Source organism: Glandiceps talaboti, chromosome 12 (assembly GCF_964340395.1).
Source record: "Glandiceps talaboti chromosome 12, keGlaTala1.1, whole genome shotgun sequence".
Taxonomy (NCBI): domain Eukaryota; kingdom Metazoa; phylum Hemichordata; class Enteropneusta; family Spengelidae; genus Glandiceps; species Glandiceps talaboti.
In genome coordinates, this window is record NC_135560.1 from 21698609 (window position 1) to 21706188 (window position 7580).

Genomic DNA, 7580 nt, shown 5'->3' on the forward strand with positions numbered 1-7580 from the left:
ATTGAAAAGGACCTAAAAATAATTTCTGTGCTGGGGGTTGCGACAACTGTCAAATTGTGTAGTACTATGGCATTTGTGTTTTCGTCTTGAAACCTGTATTTTATTTAGTTTTAATTAGAAATTTTGCTATAATTTACCATGTTAACATTTATTAATCATTGCATAACTGTGTTATACATTGCAAAGGCTTCCGAGAAATCAAAACTGCATATGAAGTCACCCAGGCCTGGTAATACGATGAGTACTCGTGGGTTTCGTTCAAATTGCTGTCATTTATATCATTCCAGACGATATCAAAATTTCAACACAACCGAGACACAAAACAATCCTTTAGTACTAAATTTAAAGTAAAATGAAGAAAGACAATTTAGATAGATAACATTCCTCATATTTTGAAAAGCATATGACTTACGTTTGGTATTCTAGGAATGTCTGTAACGTCGAGTAGTGCATATTGGTTTAATTGTTCTTATGTGGTTTATAGATCTTTATATATATATAGATCCTATTTCAGAATTATGTTGTAATTTTCTTGGAGCAGATGACGTCATGTTTTGTTTTCAGTATACTTCCATCGTGTGAAATATACTTCGGAGCTGGAGAGAGTGTTTGTTCATCTTCTACGAGTCATCAGTTAGCTTTTATCTTATTTCCACTTGTAATATTGGTACACTGTGTGTTGTTTTACTCAATCAACATCAGTAGATTAACCTAGTGTCGGATCAAATCAGTGGACTAACCAAGAGTCGGATCAGGATTAAACCAAATAAATTGTGACAATCGATGTCGATATAGATCTAATTTTCTGTATGTTTCTGTGATATACTCAGACTATAAAGTTTGGCAACTTTAGTTAGATTCAAACGCTACATAATAATGAAAACAACGTCCAGAAGTCTATGGGTTTCAATGGCGACCTTAGTTTGACACATAGCAGTGTTTACACTGCTCTTCTAAAGTATATTTGTGTCTTATAAAACTATAAAAAGCGACAGGGAATTATGCATAAATGAATCATGGTGACACAATTTTTAGAGCAGAAAAATCAGTCATTGAAAGACTCGAGGAAAGAAATGACCTACTGACTACTGAGTGAGATAAGTATGGCATCTCATCAAGGTTAGAACAATAGCAATTGAAGTGAAATGGTATGGACAAGTCACCACTAACAAACCTATACCTATGAATCAGATGTTGAAAGCAATGTTCTACCATAAAACCTCTAATATTAGACAAATCGGTGACTTTTATCTTATAGTTGTTTTAGCATTGAACCCAACATGTCTCCAAATAAAACAAGGTAACTTTACTCTCAATTTGACAACATTTCGTCCATAATTTCCCTTAATGTAATTTACTGATAGATATAACACTCATATGTTGGCTTCAAATTTATCACGAGAACATTAGGCTTGTCTGTAAATAATCACACACACAGAGACAAGATTAGAGAAAAAAAAGAACATAACAAAGTTGAAATGAAGATGATAGATAAGAAAACCGACAAAGAAGTTAATCGATAGATAAGTCTTGCATGGGAGGCATTAAAGGACAGATGACGCTATCGGCAATCACAAGAAAATAACCTATTGGCGTCAACTCGAACGTGCTGTGGGAAAACGCTTCGACGTTTTGTAAATGTTTCAAAACAATTGATCAATCTTAGTCACGATATAATGGTACGAAATTTAACGGATTACTTCTTTCGCATGGGAATAACTCAACGGTACACATGCACAGAATGAATTAAACCAACCAAGCATTTTTCTTTCACTTGTTTTTTTAGCCTGTGAAAGGACTCGTTTCCTGATTGTCTTAGTGGAAATAATCCGTCTGTGCAATAGTCCATCACTGTGTATTGTGTAGCATTAGTCTTCTCTACGAAGTCGCTGTAGTCTCTGATAAAGGGTATATCCAATGATGTAAACAGACCCCAGGCCATGGTACTGGCGGGAAGTTTTATCCTCTTTTTTTTCGATTCTGTTTCATGAAGTTCAATATCCTAGCCAGAAACTTATTTAATAATTTTCCTAGCTATACCACATACCGGTAATGTACTAGTTTGATGACAACCTTGTGATCATCAACAAATCTGACAGAATCAAAATTGTTCTAACGATTACCCTTTTATGTTGTTTCTAAGTTATTCAATTTGTCGATTACTTTATTTATTTATTATTATTACAAATACGCCTGAGTTTAATTGAACAAATCGACCGCATTACGTAATCGTGATTTAGACAACGCTTTGTTATAGCGAATAGCATTTTACATTCCCACCTGGGGAGTATTAATTAGTGCTGTAAATTGAAATATACATGACTAGTGTAATAGGTTTTGCCTGAATGTAGCTGTCATGCTTTAATTAATCATTTGGTTTGTTAAATAAAATCAAAACTAAAATACGTGATGTATTGCCTGGTTTTCGTGTATTGCGTTGTAATGGTGTATGCCATGTTGGGTAACATTGTACTCTGTTTTGCTTTTGTGCTGTTATGTGCTGTGTTTTGCTCTTCTACTGTTCTGTGTCGTGTTTTCCTCTTCTGCTTTGCTGTTTTGTGTAGTTGGTCAGATTTCAGGCTATGTTGTGTATTGTTGTGTTGTGTTGTGTATTGTTGTGTATTGTTGTGTTGTGTTGTGTTGTGTTGTGTTGTGTTGTGTTGTGTTGTGTTGTGTTGTGTTGTTCTGTATTGTGCTGTGCTGTCTTGCAAAGCCTTTAGGGATGTTATTATATTGTGTCATGAAATGCTATCGTTTGCTCACTTTGTTAAACTTGGTTCCCCTCTTTATTTACTGTTAACTACAAGCTAAAATACGTATCTCAGTATTGATGGGATCTTTGAACTAACCTTCCCATTGGACCATTATCTCAATATTATACAATTCAATTGAACTTTCGGACCGAGTCGTAATCAACCTCTAAATAGCATTGAAAGTAGGACATTTATTATATAATACTTTGATATAAACTGAAGCCATTAGTCCAAGTACTGTTCGTCACAAACTTAAGACTAGTCAAGAATTAAGATTAAGTTGACTAGACTGGGGTGTACTATAGCGGAACATGTTTCTGTTTCCTATAATCACGACGACTGATTTATGCGAGATATATTTATACTCATATAATCTTTACATGCAATGTCGGTAAATATAAATCTAATACATAAAGCTGATTTATTCACAGATTTTAATAAATCCTGTTTACCATCTAGGCTGATAAATATTATTCTACTGTGGAATTGTGAAATTCCCAAATTATCAAAAAACCTTTTCAAATCGCATATATTTGATGAACACCGTGGTAGGAATTAATACACATTACAGATAAAGGCGATACATGTATTTGAGCATACGTTGTATGTAATTTTGTATCCGATGTTTGCGCTTAATATCACGTCAATATATACATTGCAAAGAGATGTAACGGAGACGGGAAACTTTGCTGCTAGTCAAATACACGCAACTGCTACGTTTACATAACTAAAGAATGAGGTAGTGAAATGTGTAGCTGGGGATGGAATAGTAGTGAGTGGCAATAAGTCGCTTCGGTATCTTATCAAAATTGAAAAGACCAAAATTGGTTGAATGGATTCTATGCAGATCTATTTCCAAATTAAACTGCTATTTAAAGCTAGAGGTCCTGCAACGATTGCGTTGATTTGGACGAAGGCTAATTGGCAATTAAAGCTGTTGCGATCGACACGACCCATGGTTATAGTTATAATGTGTTTAAATGCTAGGAAATCGGTTAAATAACATGACCAAATAAAAATAACTCGCTCAGAAAGGGACTTGTGAATTTTGATTACCGCGACTAATGAAGCCTGTATGGATGTTGATGGCATTATGGACGCTTATTGCTTAGATACGGTTCTTGGTGCCATTGTTCATCTTTGGAAGACCAGGAAATTGACTCGGCATTCTAATGAAATGTCGTGGCAATAGCTAGCTTCGATTGTGTACGTCCAAAGAATTGCCTGCGTTGTCAAATGCCCTTATAACAATCAGACAATAGAGGATAGGTCGTTGGCAAGGGTGTCGCTCCCATGGCCATTGATCACCGCTTTTTATTCATTGTAGACCTCTCATTCACATCTCTCACATTGTAGTAATTTGTTTGCAAACTTGTCGTTTACAAGCGAGTTATTTTATTCTGATTTTTTTTTCTCTCTCTCTCTCTCTCACTAAAATAGATGGCTTCCGAATATTCTGTGACTTCTACTACAATTTTCCAAAGTTTCAGAATTAGATTCAGGCGTCATTCGCATACAGAATCGACATGTTTTATTTATACCACACAGTTGATAATTCAAATCCTAATTTTTAAGCGTGCTAGTATTTGATATATGTAGGGTGGATATTTTGTGTGATTAGTACGAGCCTTATCATTTGAATACGTGGTATTTTAGAGCGTCGAAATGATCAACTGAGTGTTGTTCATTTTGTATTATACTTTCTTTTGCGAAGCAAGACAGGACTTTGTCACTTTCTAGTTCTTGCTTAATTTACATTTGGAAGATGACAAAATTAGGAACAAGTTGGCAGCCATTTTGCCGGTTTATTGTGTGAAGAACGAGGTTTACTAAGAACAGTAAGAGAAGATTTAAATTGCAACACAAACTGACTGGCATTCAGAAATTCATCTGTGTTTACCGACATCATGGTTAAACCATTGACATTTCCCTATGGTTGCATAGAATCTCCTGTCAAATGTAAGCCTACAACAATATAGTGAAATGGGTGCAAACTGGAATAAACAATAACATGTACAGAGGACAGAGGCAACGTACATGGCATTGCTTAGTTCATCTCACATCATAACACGACCTTTGAACTAGAAACTGATTTCTCGAATAGCAAAAAAAAAAATATCTCAACCCAAATCCATTGGAAAAGAATGTATCTGAATAGCATACCCAAAATGTCTGTCTGTGTTTATTCATATGAAAAATTCATGCGAAATCAAATCAAATTATCTATGGCATATATCTAGTGAAATATTTATACAAAAATAAGATAAAGCTAGGATAATTTAATGAAATCTAATTTGCATATTACTGCACAGCTCTGTTTAGAGTTGAAATATGAAAATCCTAGTAAGACTCGTTGCTATGCTGTCATACTTGTTTACATTTTATATTGTAACGATTTCAAATATGAATATGAATATGAATATGATTACATTGAATGGCGTTGTATTATTCATCCAGATCATTCTAATAATGTGTATAAACTAAACTGTAAATAACCTATGCTCTTCCCGTCATCACTTTTTTTATTGTAGTGTACTGAGACAGATAGGTTTTATTACAGAGCATAAACTGGCCCGACATAGCATATCGTTAAATTTGACGAGCGATCGCAATTTTAATTCTTTGAAACAATATACTTACTTGGGCTTACTTTCATCTTTGTTCATCAATTGTATGTTGGTGACGCATGAAAGGTACATCCCAAGGGCAGTGATCGGGTGAGCAAAGTCACATAATTGTGTATCATGCCCATGAGCGTAAACAGGTTAACGAATCTGATTTAGGTAATTGCATTGTATTTAAAAGTAGTACAGTCTCTAACCAATACCCTATTGCCAGCTAAGGTAAAATTTACGATATGAATGTCTATAACACACAACTGAGAAGAAGATCTACAAGGGTAGTTTGATATACTAGTAAATAGAGACAACATCAAAAGGGGATCTGATATAATAGATACAACATGAACATCTGATATAAATGAAGAAGTCACGAGTCGATAGCTGAGCCAGTGTGGTTTCTCTCTCTCGATTTTCTGGGACTGTCAAAACATTACTTCATTTTAAAATTATATCTATCTGAAGATCAGTTGCGAGACATCATGATGATTTAGTGGTTAGAATGAAATAATATTATAAAGTATAGACATAAGTACTAGACATCCAAATCCATTTAATGACACACTTGTAAAAGGACCCAAACCACAGTGACTAAAATTGCGATTTTACGATAATGAGAAAGATACAATACCTAACAAATATTTGCACCCTATGAAGCATACGACTCACATATTTTGAATTATTTTATATTTTTCTAAATTCATATTTATTTTGTTTTTCAGTATATAAATAAACCTTATCCCAATATTCTGTATCTTACAAATCTAACGTCCACGAATCATGATTTTCATTAGCTTTTGTTTACGACATTTCTTTTATCGACATTTAGTGTGACGTCATCAACTATGACGTCACAGACTGAGCTCTCCTATCCACAGCCAACGCATCATTATATATTATGTTACAAAAAAAATTCCATTAACAAGGAAATGCCAGGACGTTTTAATCAAACTTCTGACATTTTAAACAGTCTGTCATTAGTTTCGATGAAAAATTAATCAACATATCAGGTTGCACCAAGTGATAAAACTTATTATTTAGGGATAATTTTTACGATGTATGTATGTATGTATGTATGTATGTATGTATGTATGTATGTATGTATGTATGTATGTATGTATGTATGTATGTATGTATGTATGTATGTATGTGTTTCCGTCTATCTGTGTTATTATGTAAGAGTAAACATCACCATATCTACAACGTATAGAGGACCATGCCAATCGTTGATTAATAATAATATATTTGCCATCTTGACCAAATTACCATTTAGATATAGGAATTGTCATAATCATCTCAACTGTCATACAGAATGCACATCACATCCACTGAAACATCAACCATTGAACATGTACATGTAGATATATTGTATAGTTCGGTAGCAGTTACTAGTAATATTCATTGTTTGTTACTGGAAAATGATAACAGAATTATATGACTTGGTGCACTGTCTTAGCAATAGTGTTTTACTATAACGATGATTTAATGAATTCCTTCATCTTTCTCATCCATGTTTTGATTTTTTTAAATTTTGGCGGGGACTGAGGGGAAGGTTGCGGTTGGGGGGGGGGTCGTGGTGGGATATGTGGGTCATTGATAACCCCAAGTTAATACAACATCTTCTAATTTCTCAGTAGTCTTTCCACTTCTGATGATAAAGAGAAAATTCATAGCTCTTATTACCAGTGAATATTTTACATAGACATTTAACAAACCGGGGTTGATTGAATATTATTACTATTTGACAGGTGACACAACAACACAGGGGTTGTAAACTGATTTCAAAAATTTTCACAAGCGAAAAATATAAGGCCAAATAAAAAAGTGTTTGATTCCGATAACCCGACCGACCATAGCCTGCCTACCCTGAACATTTTTTTTCAACATTCATAAAGGTAAAAGTGGTGAGATTTTACGCCTATTCCCATGTACTTTTTTTCCAAAGTATATCTGTTCAATTTTTTTATAATCCCATTCCAGAGAAACAAAGTCTTTTAAAGTGACACAAGCGGAGTTAAATTTATAAGTTTTTACTCAAATGAAAATATTAAGACTGTAAGTTGAACAGGACAGTTTGCATATTATGTTCATGTACTTCACATGATTACAATTATAGTTGTCTTTGTTTACTTCATTTACACCTCATCAAAACCATCACAGAAGTATTGTGACCAACAAGTATCTTGTCTTAGCGTTGAAGCAATGTATA